The sequence below is a fragment of the Crocodylus porosus genome, unplaced genomic scaffold (assembly GCF_001723895.1).
Source record: "Crocodylus porosus isolate Cpor-Errol unplaced genomic scaffold, CroPor_comp1, whole genome shotgun sequence".
In the NCBI taxonomy this organism is placed as follows: Eukaryota; Metazoa; Chordata; order Crocodylia; family Crocodylidae; genus Crocodylus; species Crocodylus porosus.
In genome coordinates this window covers 2,704,566-2,717,153 of record NW_017728922.1, presented here as the reverse complement: position 1 = coordinate 2,717,153, position 12,588 = coordinate 2,704,566, and positions in this window count along the sequence as shown.

Here is a 12,588-nt window from a genome sequence, read left to right as displayed (position 1 = left end):
ATTACCTAGAGAAGCTAACTGCTTTCAATTTGGGAGGGCTGGATGGCATGTCTCCTGGGGTACTGAAGGAATTGGCTGAGGTAATTTGGAGCCACTGGCTATCTTCTCTGAGAAATTGTTGAGGTCAGGGAAGGTTCTGAATCGCTGGAAAAAAGCAAATATAGTTCTCATCATTAGCAAAGAGAAGAATGAGGATCCAGGAAATTTTAGATCAGTTAGTCTGACCTCAATATTTGGAAAGATCATGGAGCAGGTCCTCAAGGAAGCTATTGTAAAGCGTGAAGCACTTAGAGGAGAACAAGGTGATCAGAAGGAGCCAGCACTGATTCATGAAAAGCAAATCATGGCTGACCAATCTGGTTTCCTTCTGTGATGAGATGACAGCTCTGTGAATAGGGAGAGAGTAGTGGATGTGATATACTTTGACTTGAGCAAGGTTTTAACACTCTGTCATGACATTCTCATTGACGAGCTAAGGAAATACAAACTAGATGAAGTACTTTTGAGGTGGATGCATAGCTGGTTGGATCATCATGCTCAATGAGTAGTCATCAGTGGCTCAATGTCTAGTTGGGAAGGGGTATCAAGTAGGGTTCCCCAGAGGTCTGTCCTCAGTTTGGTATTGTTTAACATCTTCATTAGTGATTTTTGGATGAGTGGGATTGAGTGCATGCTTCATTAATGATGGGATTGAGTGCATGCTTAGCAAATTTGTGGGTAACACCAAATTGAGTGGAGTTGCAGACACTGGACAGTAGGGGTAAATTCCAGAATGACCTGGATAGACTGGAGAAATGACCCACAATCAACTAGATGGAATTTAACAAGGACAAGTACAAAGTCCAACGCTTGGGATGAAATAACTATATGCATAAGTACAGACTATGGAACAACTGGAAAGGCTGCAGTGCTGCAAAAAAGGTCTTGGGGTTGCATTGGATCATGCACTGAATATAAGTCAACCATGTGCTCTTGTTGCAAAAAATAAAAGAATAGCCAACAATATACTGGGTTGCATCACCAGGAGTGTCCCTTGCAAATCAAAGGAAGTGATTCTTCCACTCTTCTCAGCACTGATAAGGCCTCACCTGGAGTTTTGGGCCCCACACTTCAAAAAGGATGTGGACAGATTGGCGAGAGTCCAGTGGACAGCAACAAAAATGATCAGAGACATGGGGATCATGGCCTGCGAGGACAAATGGAAAAAATGAGGGTTACTTAGTCTGGAGAAGAGAAGATGGAGGTATTTGATAACAGTTTTCAAATACCTTAAGGGCAATTAGAGAGAGGATGGTGATTGGAAACGGAACTAGAAGCAACGGGAGGTTGGAGATTAGGAGGAATTTTCTGACAATGAAGGAAGTCACTGAACAGGCTACTTAGAGAAATAGTGGAATCTTGGAAATCTTCAAGAGCAGGTTAAACAGAAACATAGCAGGGATTATCCTGCCTTGAGCAGGGAGCGGGACTAGATGACCTTGCAAGGTCTTTTCCACCCTACTTTCCCATGATCTGTGTGTGATTTGCTGCTTCATAGCTCCGGTAGAATTTACCAGCTTCTTATACTAGGCCTCTGTACTTTCAGGTTCCTTGGATCTCAGTAGGCTCCATTCAGTGCCTTTGGCTCCATCTTCTTTTGCTTTTGGTACAGAACATCTAGGGTTTCTTCATGGAAGTGAAACCTTCTAGCTCCCAGGATTAGTGTTGACTATAGATTTCTCCAAAGCTCCAGTTTTGTGGGTGTTCTAGGCCCCATACCTACAATGGCTTGTGCCAATCAAAATAAACAGATCTGCAGATTTTTGGGGGTTCCCAAGAAACCTATCCCTCTTGTCTTTCAGTAATCACAAGACAAAGATACTGGTTTAGATAACCAAAGGTAGTAATTTCCTTGCTTTCTTTTCCTTACTACTCTTATGTGTCCTTTGCTGTTAGGTCAGAGTACTTTAACAACTCTGTGACTTCTTTGCATCACAGCGTGTCTATTCGCCCCCTCAGCCCCTTGCTCCCCAGCCCAGCCAGTGCTCTCAACCCCATCCCACAAACCACTCTGGGTGCAGCCGCTTTTATTAGTGTCCACTGCTGCCAGAGACAAGCAAGTAAGGTCTGGTGAAGGAACAGGTGGGAGGGATGGGGGTGCAGGCTCCTTGGGGAGGAGGGTCCCCACACCTTGTGGGTTGCATTTGCACCCCCACCCCACCCCATGGGTCATGCCTGCTTTCCCTACCCTGCCTGGGTCATGCTTGTCCTCCCTGCAACCTACCTGTGGGTCTCATCTGCTGTCCCCCTACCTCACCTGTGTGATGTGCCTGCTCCTCCTACCCCTTGTGGGTTGTGCCTGCTCCTCCTACCCCTTGTGGGTTGTGCCTCCCCTCTATCCACCGGTGAACCCCTAATCCCCTCCAGCCTTCTGGACCCCCATTCCCCTGGCTAGCCCCTCCCATCCTGATTTACTGGCAACCCATTTTGAATCAATTTAACTTCCCCCTAACACCCCCATTTTGAAGTAATTTAACTTTCCCTTAACACCCCCAAATGTGCTTGGCCAAAGTGTTCATATCTGAAGACAAGCTATCAGGGTTTAATATACTTTTTTGGTTCTTGAATTGATGATTTCATGTATTTTGAGACATTTAATACAGGAAATTAAAAAAAAAAAAAATCAACCGGCATTCATAAGTTGCATATAGACATATTCATTCATTGACTAAATTGTTAAGTAACCTTTGAAAATTAGAGCAAGTATAATAGAAAAAGTGGGAAACTGTTTACTCTAAAGTGTTGCAATTTAAAACTTGCAATGTTGTAATCTGCGTAAGATGCATAATCAACTGAAAAACACGGAAGAAAAAAAAGTGTCTGAATTTTTTTCCTGAAACTTTTCTTGATTCTTTTGATTCATTCTGCAACTTTTATATTGAAGAAATTCCTTGAAAATAAAAATGCCTTGACCAGCCATACCTGAAATATTACTATGAGACACATTACATACTGTTAATTCCCATTTCCTAAAACTGGGAATCCATTTGTAGCAGACTTGACTATAGTAAAACCCCACTTCTGTTAGAGTGAATTTGCTAAACTGTGAGCATAATTCTACTTCTGGATCCAATGAGCCTTTCAGCTCCTATTTGGAAATAGAGACTTTTCCCAAGGGAGGATTCCACTGTATGTATATTTATACAGTAGATTAATTCCTCTCTAAGATCTTTGTTGATGCTTTGCCAGCAAAGTTGAACAAGGGATAACAGTCACTGTGATCCAAGAATGCCAGCTGGGTGAATGCCCAGAAGTCAGGCTCCTCTAGGCCTAGACTGGTCAGTTCTGACTCCAAGGCAGGAAAAATCAGCCTAGTCAGCAAATACCAACAAATCACCTCCCATCATGGGCATGTGAATCCAAAATTGATTCTTGCCAAAAGATTGCTGAGGGGCTGTAATTTCTATATTATTCTGAAGAAACAAAGCAACTCATAGTATTTTTCCCCAAGGATAATTCTGTGTCTTTTGTCAGACAAAAGCTTACAAGCGCCTTTTATTATGCATTATGCAGTCAAAAAGCTGACATTATAAAATCAAATCCCTTCCATGCCTTGAACTAATTACTGTGCCCTTTTCACTTTAGGTATTGCCATGTCATGAAATTCTTGAACTAAATATTCTGAGAGGCAGAAAATGCCACGGCCGACCCAAACAAGCTGTGAAATGACTAACAGCATCAGCTTTAATCGTTTGCCCTGTCCTTTTGAAGGACCAGTACTCAATGTGCATCATTTCTGTGACCATGTGTCTGGGAGTATATGAGACATCATGCGTACCAGCTAGCAATTAAGAGTTGAAACCATACCAGTTGAATATTAACATCTTTGAATGATTCCTTGATTAGGAAGCTCCTATTGTGTTGGTATGTTTTTAAATATCTCCACTTTCAATATTTATTATAACAAGGTCTAAAAGAGTGGCAGCTGCAAATGAAATACTCATTTAAATGTTTTGCATTTAATAGTAAACTCAGCATTCAGACAGAAGTACGAATTCTTCAGAAGGTGCCTTTTATTGTCCTGGAAAAGAAGAGGCTTTTATGTGCAGAAGTTGGACTAACAAAACTCACCTTCCAGTTTTTTTTTTAAGGCTAATTAGAAAGAAGCTGGATGCTGTTCAGGCTTTCGTTGCTCACAGAACCTTATTTTCAAACCTTTATAATGTGGTATAAGATGCTTTAGAAAGGAAAGTTCAAGCAGCATCTTCCTTTTTAAAGCCCTGTCTGAGTAGCAGAAAGCCGGCAAGTAAGAAATTGGATGCTTTCTTTTTATGTGAACAGAAGGGGTTCTCCTCGTTAGCTCCTATGCTGTCTAATTCTAGACATTTGCCTGTCTCATTGTGTATGTCTCTAGATTTAAGGAACATCATTCTGCTTTCCTATCACCTGCATGCTGGGTTCACAGTTTTGAAAACTTGGGGGCTGATTCAAAGCCTGCTGAAGTCTAGAGTCTTCCTACGAATGCCAATGGGATTTGGTTCAGATTTGAAATGAAGTGTGAGAAGCTGTTCATTAAAAACTTGTATTTGCATGATTCTAGGTATTTTTTTTTCCTCCCCTTGCAGCACAGAAATCACGGGTGTGGACTCTACCTGTGACTCATGGAAGAAAATGACAGATTTAGATGTATGAATGAGAGACTGGCTTATGGGTGGGGTGGAGGTATGGAGGGATTTATGCTAGAAATGCCAAATTACTGGTTTTGATGAACTTCAGGCATTTTGCGTAAAAGCCTATGGCTAGGAAGTGTACTTTACATCATCAAATTAACCTCTCCCTTCTCAGCGGTAACAGACTCTCTTCCATTCCCTCCTCCTGAAAAAGTAAAAGCGGCGCTGCTAGAAATGACAGAATTAGGCCAAGCTCTTCCGAGGTAGAGACTCTCCAAAGAATATTGGCATCAAAGTCAATGAAAGTTTTTCTTGGAGTTATGTCTGAAGGGGTGGGTTCTTAAATGGTACGATCTGTTGTGAGAGTCCTATATTAAAAATTAATCACTTCTGGAAACCCTGGCTTTTAGAAGTAGCCTGTTAGGGAGTTCTGATCCTGGCATCTTTTTAAAGCACAGCAGACTGTCTGATGGTTGTTTGGCTCATCTTGAAATGTGAGTTTGCAACTTAAGTGGTAAAACAAAAACAAAACAAAAAACAAAAAAAACAAACAAAAAAAAAAAGGTCTTTGGGATAGCATGACTAGGTGAGTAAAATAATCCATAGCTTTGGAGATAAGTGTTCTTATCTGTTCTTGACCTTGTATTCCTGGTTCTTATATTCTTTTCAATAAATTGGATTTGGGCATTTGATCTTTTGGAAAACTCCTGCCTAAAATAAAGCTTGTCATCAGGGTCTCTAAAATGTGCTAGTACCAGTATGATTGGAAAAGTTCGCTCTGTTAGCCTTTCTACTCATTTCACACAGGTTGTAAATGTCTCCAGGAGGAAATCGGGCTCCAGAAGCTCTGCACTTGTATAGAATCTCCCAGCTGGGGATTGCTAGTGCCTTGGGTATAATCCAGGGGATGTATCTTACAATACTCTTTTGAGGTAGTTCAGTATACACAATCGTCATTTTACAGCTAGGAATCTGAGGCACAGAGAGGGGAAATGTCTCGTTTTAGGTCACACAGTGAAAATCTGAGTAGAGACTAGAACTCAGTTCTACTTGCTCCAAGTCCTGTTCTTTGACAGCTTGGCAGACACGACTCCCTCTGATTTTTGGTTAATCGCTAGCAGGCGTTCTGTAAGAGTGAAAGTGCTTAAACCTTGTAATATAGCACTGTTTGGAAAATCTCCCTTCCCCAAAAATGAATGCTTTAGCACAGCACTAGGTGGCATTGCTAGGGTAAAGGACGGTCTGTTCAACTCGGGTTGGGGTAAATTCAGGACATTTGACCCAAAGACCTCTTTCACCTCAGCATAAGTGATGGGGTGAGACAGGATGTGGTGGCTCAAGCCAAGCAATTCTGAGGACTCCTTGTGCTGATGTTCAGTTGAATATTCAATGGAAGAGTCTAAGGAAGAACAATTCCTCTGTTAATTCATTTATCTAACGGGAGAACAGCCATGGAAGTTCCTTATAAAGGATAATGGCTGTATTGTGTAGTCAGGACCCTTGCCCATGACAGCTTGGTCATAGCCGTTACTTTCAGAGTCTTCCTAGCCCAGATTGTTTAGGCCAGAAATGAAATGAACCACTGGGTGTGTCTGGATATGGAGAGAGATTTATCTCACTTTAAGTGGCTTCCAAGAGCAATAAAAATGCGAGCAGACAGATGATACACACAGCACTGCAGAGATACAAGTGGCTCAAGCCATATCAAATGATGATCCCTGGTTCAAACAGGGATAACTGAAGTGCTTCAGGTTGCATTTATGTTCCCCATCTGTATCCAGCAAGTTCGATATAGAATATCCTCTATATTCGTTGTCTTAGAGTACCATATACTGGACTAACTGTTGGCACTTGGGAGAGGGTATGATGATATCCATTCATTGAAATATTTCTTTATTTAAAATGGCATGGAGAACTGAAGGTTTCTAGCTCTCCTTTTGAAAAGTGGTAAAAGAGGAGTTACATAGCTCTCCTTCTGAAATGCGTGGCTACAGCTACTTTGCATTGCTGTTTAAATATTGCTAATTTTTTTCCAGTTTCTGAATCCCCTTTTGTGTGATTTAAGCATGTGCTTGGGTTACTGGGGATTCATTGAAAGGGTGTGATTTAGAGCTTTGGGGGATCAGGGCCCAAGTTAGAAATCATGGTCTTTTTATGCAACTTCCAATTGTATGCATCTAGTGGGTTCGTTCTAATTATTTTCTCTATGTGCGTGTGTGCGTGCATGCACATATATATATATATGTGGGGAGGGGGAGGGGTGTATGTATATATCACAAATGTTTCTGCCAAAGAGTTTTTTCTTCTTGAGCTTTTTCCTAGATATTTGGCTTATTTTAATTCCTGCTGATCATCTTGCTTTTCCCACGATGGCATGATCCTTTCCAAAACTCCATGTGTGGTTAGCATTTTTGGTGATTTTTAGTGTGTGCCTGGTATAGAAAGGGCTATTTCACACACACCACCATCCTTTGTTGCTTTCCTAGGCACTTTTAAATATTGAGATTGAACTAAACTGGGGATTGATTTATTTTCCTTGAGCGTCTCTTCATATCCCTCTCAGATGTATTTAAATCTATTAAGATGACATCTTGGTAGTAAACATCAGTTTATTCGTAGGGAGCTGACTATCTAACAAATTGAACGAAGCATGTAAACCAAATTAGTAGGAAATGGAGCTGGAAATAAATCAGAATAGATCATTTAATAAAAACTGTCACCTGAAGGAGAGAAAATGTTTTGAACAACATAATGAAGCAGATGGAACATAGGGAAAAGAGGACAGGATAAAGGGTGAGCTAAATCATTAGTTTCAGCAATACTTGAATGTCATTGTATGTAGGTGTTTTATCTACTGAAAGTCAGTGAATCTATTGGTTTGGAGATGCTTAATGCTAGTATGTCACAACTTGATCCAAAATTCACATAAGCTAATGGAAAGATTCCCTCTGACCTCTGTGGGTGCATCCCCACGAGCACGCACGTGGGGTTTGTTGGTGCCTCAAAGCAGTTTGAGGGGCTGCAAACTGCACACGGTGCATGTGAAAGCATTTGCCGCACTGCTAATTTGCAGAGTGTTGGGTTTTTTTGACACCAGGAGATCGTGGCGTAAAAAAGCCCCAGCAAACCACCACTAAAAAATGTGGTGTGGCAGCAGTGTGTGCCACCAGAAATGAGCCTGGCCAGCCAAAGCCATGCTCTGGCTGCCAGTCAGGCTCTGAGCGACTAGATTGCCACTGCTGCTGTTGCAGGAGGCCACCAGGACCCCCCAGGTAAGGCTATTGGGCCCAGCAAATTTGCTGGCCCCCCGCCTCCTCTACCTCACCCAGGACAAGTTACCTTGCCCCAACCTCACATGCAGGGGAATGCTCAGTGGCAAAAAGCTGCAGTACAAATTTGTGCCGCTGCAATTTTTGTCTCAGCAACCACACACCCCTGCATGTGGGGACATGCTCTGTAGGGCTTTGATCAGTTCCCAAGCACACAGGTGTCAACTACTTATAGGGTAAGGTGTGCAATGACAAATGTCTTTCACAGGGGCTTCCTCTTTATAGGGCCAGACTTTCAGCAGATGCAAAACAGTATCACCCCTTTGCAGAAAATTTGTTGGAGGCCCATATCTACCCACTGAGGATTTGTCTTGAAGAGGCAGAAATTCATCAACTCCTTGTCTGCTCTTTGCAAGAGAAGGCCAGTGCAAGAAACACCTAAAGATCTACCCAGCAGTATCCAAAGGCACTTCTCCATGTATATTTGGTTGTAACTTCCTTGATGAGGCACAGTATGAGACTTACATGTCTCACAAATGTGTGAATGGCGTCTTCTGGGACAGATGCTTCCTCTAGGGAAAAAAAAACCTCTCTAGGACTGGGGTTCCCAAACTGTGGTACGCAAGAGATCTCTGGGGGAGGAGGCTACATGGAAGAAATGGTGTAATGATGGATTTAATTTTTGTTTATACTAATAAATGGCAATTAAGGGGTTAAATTATACAATGTAAGCTGGTGGGGGTGCACAGGTAACCAGTAAATCTGGAAGGGGCTGTGCAATAAGAAAAAGTTTGGAAACCTCTGGTCTAGAACCTTACTACCATCATTTGCTCTCTAGAGTAGCACTATGTTGTCTGAAGTTTGCTACTTCAATAATATTTAACTTTTTCAGCTATGCCACATAGCAAGTTTTATTACAAGCAAGAAAGGAGTTTGGGGCTGGGAAATAGAGGATTTTACAGGTCTGAGTGGTTTTTGTTTCCTTTTGTCCGATTTTGCAGCTCCTCTCTCTTGTAGAGCAAAAACTGACAAGGTATGGGGATGATTCCTTTCTTCTGAAGGCTACCAAAGAAATTTTGCATCATCATATCTGCATTCATGAATGTATGGGATTCTGTAGTAAGTTGGAAAACAGGAGAGTACTGGAATGGTGAGCATTAAGAAACGTGGTTGTTCCTCTGGAAGCTTGCACAGAGAGTAGAATGACAACTGTACTGTGTTTTGTTACTTGTGTTTTATTAACTACTTGGCTAAAGAAAAATGAATGTAACATTGCATTCAAAATGTGCCTTTGGATGAAAGGGATTCCCGGTACCATACAAATGGCTATAAAGATAAACTCAGAGGTTGCACATATGTACCTCCTTCCTCTCAAAAGGATGCAATGCAGGAGCCATTTAGCAGCAAAAGGAACTGTGAGTGAGTTTTTCTGGAAAATGGGGATCAACATAATAAATGAGGGAAATTAAGGAGGAAGAGAAATGTAATGAAGTGCCTGATATTTGGTGTAACACTTATCTTTATTCCTATAGACTGTTGTTCTCTATCATGCACATTTAAGAGCCTAAAATATAGTGAGATGCAAACTGTATCGGCTCCTCTGTTTTCCAGATGTTATACTTGCCCCTCACAAAGCAACTAATATGTGAAGAACACAGTGCTTTGCAGGGTTGAGTATTTTTATCTCCATTTTACAGACCCTAAACGCATGCATGGAGAAACTGGTGACTTGTCCAAGGTCATACAGCTTACCAGTAACAGAGTTGGGAATAGAACCAGGGGCTCCCAGTCCCGGGACTGTTGCCTGCTCGGTACAGTAGATCTGCAACACTGCTAAGAATCGTCACTCTTTAGAGGATTGAATGCAGCTAAGTCTGAGCTTTGAATTAACGTGGCTCTGGGCTGTAGGTGTAAGCTTTTGTGGGATAACTTCTTAATTGCTTCCTTTCACCAATATTTGAATTGAAAAAAATGGTGTGATATAATGAGATGAACAAATAAACTTGACATGGCAACAGTACCCCAGAACTCAGTGGCTGAAATAATTGTAGGTGACTCACTGTGGGAAAGAAATGCATAAAAGAAGTTTAAAAATAAAAATGTTGATGTAGTATACCAGCGTGGAACTCCTAATACATCCTGAAATGTATTCAACTGAAATTTCACAAAGGAGCAACTGTCTGGCAATTATGGGGAAAATTATAAATGTTTATTAGTGTTTCGGTGCTTTGCAGTATGGTGCACCTGATCGGTTTTTAATTTTCTGTATGTGTGCGTGCGTGCGCGTGCGCGTCTGTCTCTCTCCTGTCCTGAGACCAGCTGAATGTCTGGGGTTCTGTGCCAAACACTAAATTCACATAGGAGCCCGTAAAGAGAAAAGCCAGGAGTATTAAAGTCTGACTTTGCACTTGTGTGTCTTTTTCTTCTCCTGACAGGGATTACTGAAGGGAGCTGAGCTGAACCAGGTCCACTCGTTGTAGAGAAGAATTCCCTCTCTGTGATTTCTGCCCCTGGAAATTTTCTAGGATGAAATAATGTTTTCATTCCCCGTGATGATGAAGTCTATGTAGAATGCTTTCATCACCGTGCAAAAGGAAACAGATGTGTTTACACTGTCTCCATGGAGACACAAAGACACAAGGCTAAATTCACACTAGCATCAGGGAGAAGATACCCACTCTGTCCTCCAGAGATGGAAACTTGCAGGAAGAATATTTGAAAACAAACCAGGCTTCTTTAGGGACCATATTAGGGATTTAAAAGATCCTCAGTTTATTAAGTATCGTAAGAAAACAGGTCATTCTTTATTAATCGAATATTGCAGATCACCACTGCCCCAAATGTCACCCTTATTTGAATTTATTCAGTGATTCATCTTTCTGACTATTTCACACAGTGAATTAATTGGGAAGATTCAATATTTAAGAAACGCGTTTCAGTTTTGACGCATCAGTTGTATCTTGCTTCTCGGCCTCTTGAAGGCTCAGGTCAAGCATTGCTTTGTCTCCCTGAATTTGAAGGAGTGTGGATGCAGATTTGTGGCTGAAATTATTTTTTATTACACTCTGTAAAAGGTCATTTTGTTTAATCTCTCCAGTTTATCCTGATATTTCTCTGAGAAGCTGTTGCAGAGACTAACTTTGTATGGCATTCCTGGCAGGACTCAAACTGAAATGTCTTGAGGCTGATTGTGACTGGCCCAGAAAGAACCCCTTTCCTCATTGTGTCTTGTGTCTAGGAACCGTCACAACAGCAGTCCTTGTTCTCGGCAATGCAAGCCAGTAATGTAAAGCTACAGTTGAGCTCTTGATTTGTTCAGCTATCATTCAAGCCTGATTTTAAATGCACGCACGCATGCACACAGTGGTGTTGTTTGCATCGTGTATCCTCTAAACAAGAGGCAAGTGTAAGCCTAATGAACAGGTGACATTAAACATATTCAGATAGCATGCAAGTCTTCTCAGCTTGTGTGTGGACACAGTAGTGGCTAGGAAAATGTTTCTTGGTCAAACGTTAAGTTCAGATTTGTCTTAGCAATGTAGATAATGAAGCAATTTTCTTCTGAGGGCATTTTTTGTGTTGTAGAGATGAATCAAATCACTCAGAAGACGCACAGTACATTGAATTCATAACTTTAAATTTAGCTTTTTGAACATGTATACGTTCAATTTTGTTCCTAGTGCTAATGGGAAGTAAATCTTTTCCGTGCATGTAAAGATTTAATCAAAACGTTGATTTTTTTTTTTTTTTTTTTTTTTAAAGAAAAGTGTTCAGCTAGAAAGCAGAAGTAATACCATCTGACTTAGGTGGCCAGTCATACTGCTTGAATGCCTAACTTGCTGAAGACCAAGCTGAAGCAGACAATTCAGAAGTGGAAAAAAATACATAATTAAAATTACATTATGCAGAATCATTCTTTTAGCTGGGTCTTCAAGGACAGATGAATTCATATCTAATATGTACTAGACAAAGTCCATGCCTAGTAGAACTCCACTCTGAAGCCCAGATCCTTTCTCCAGAAATGGATTTGGTCTGAGTCTTGACTTAGAGGCTTTTGGGATCTGCTGCTGTAAATCTTCCTCATGCTGAGTCAGTGTTGTTGAATCAGGCCTTGAGTTTTCTTGTGCTGGTTTGCCCTGTCAGACTAGCTGTGTGTTTTTTGGAGCAGGGTTATGCAACGTATGTCACTTGTGGTACACATACCACAGGAAGGTTCTGTGCCATGGTATGTGACAGATCAGGACGGGGGAAGTCAGTACAGCAGGAGAGAGGGCAGGGAGCAGAAAGCAGAGTAGCAACTTGGACAAGGCAATTGGACTGGCACTCAGGGAGCGTCTGGGGCTAACATGTGGACCATGGCTGCTAAAAAGGTAGTCCCGTGCTGTTTTGGAGCATTCTCTGTCACACACCAGAAGACGGGTATAAAGAGAGAGTAATAGTACTGAATGAAGTATTGTTTGATATTAGCTGTTATAATGCAACTATTGGGTGTGCATATTTCTGTTGTGATGCCAATATGGTAAAAATACTGCAACTTCACCCCACTTCTAAGAAAGGAAATAGGGTTAATTTAGCTAGCTTATATCACTACAGGAGGGTGCAGATGTAACAGTTATATCATAACAGCAGGTGCATGCTCCTCATGGGCAGTGCTTCCTTCCCTTCTAAAG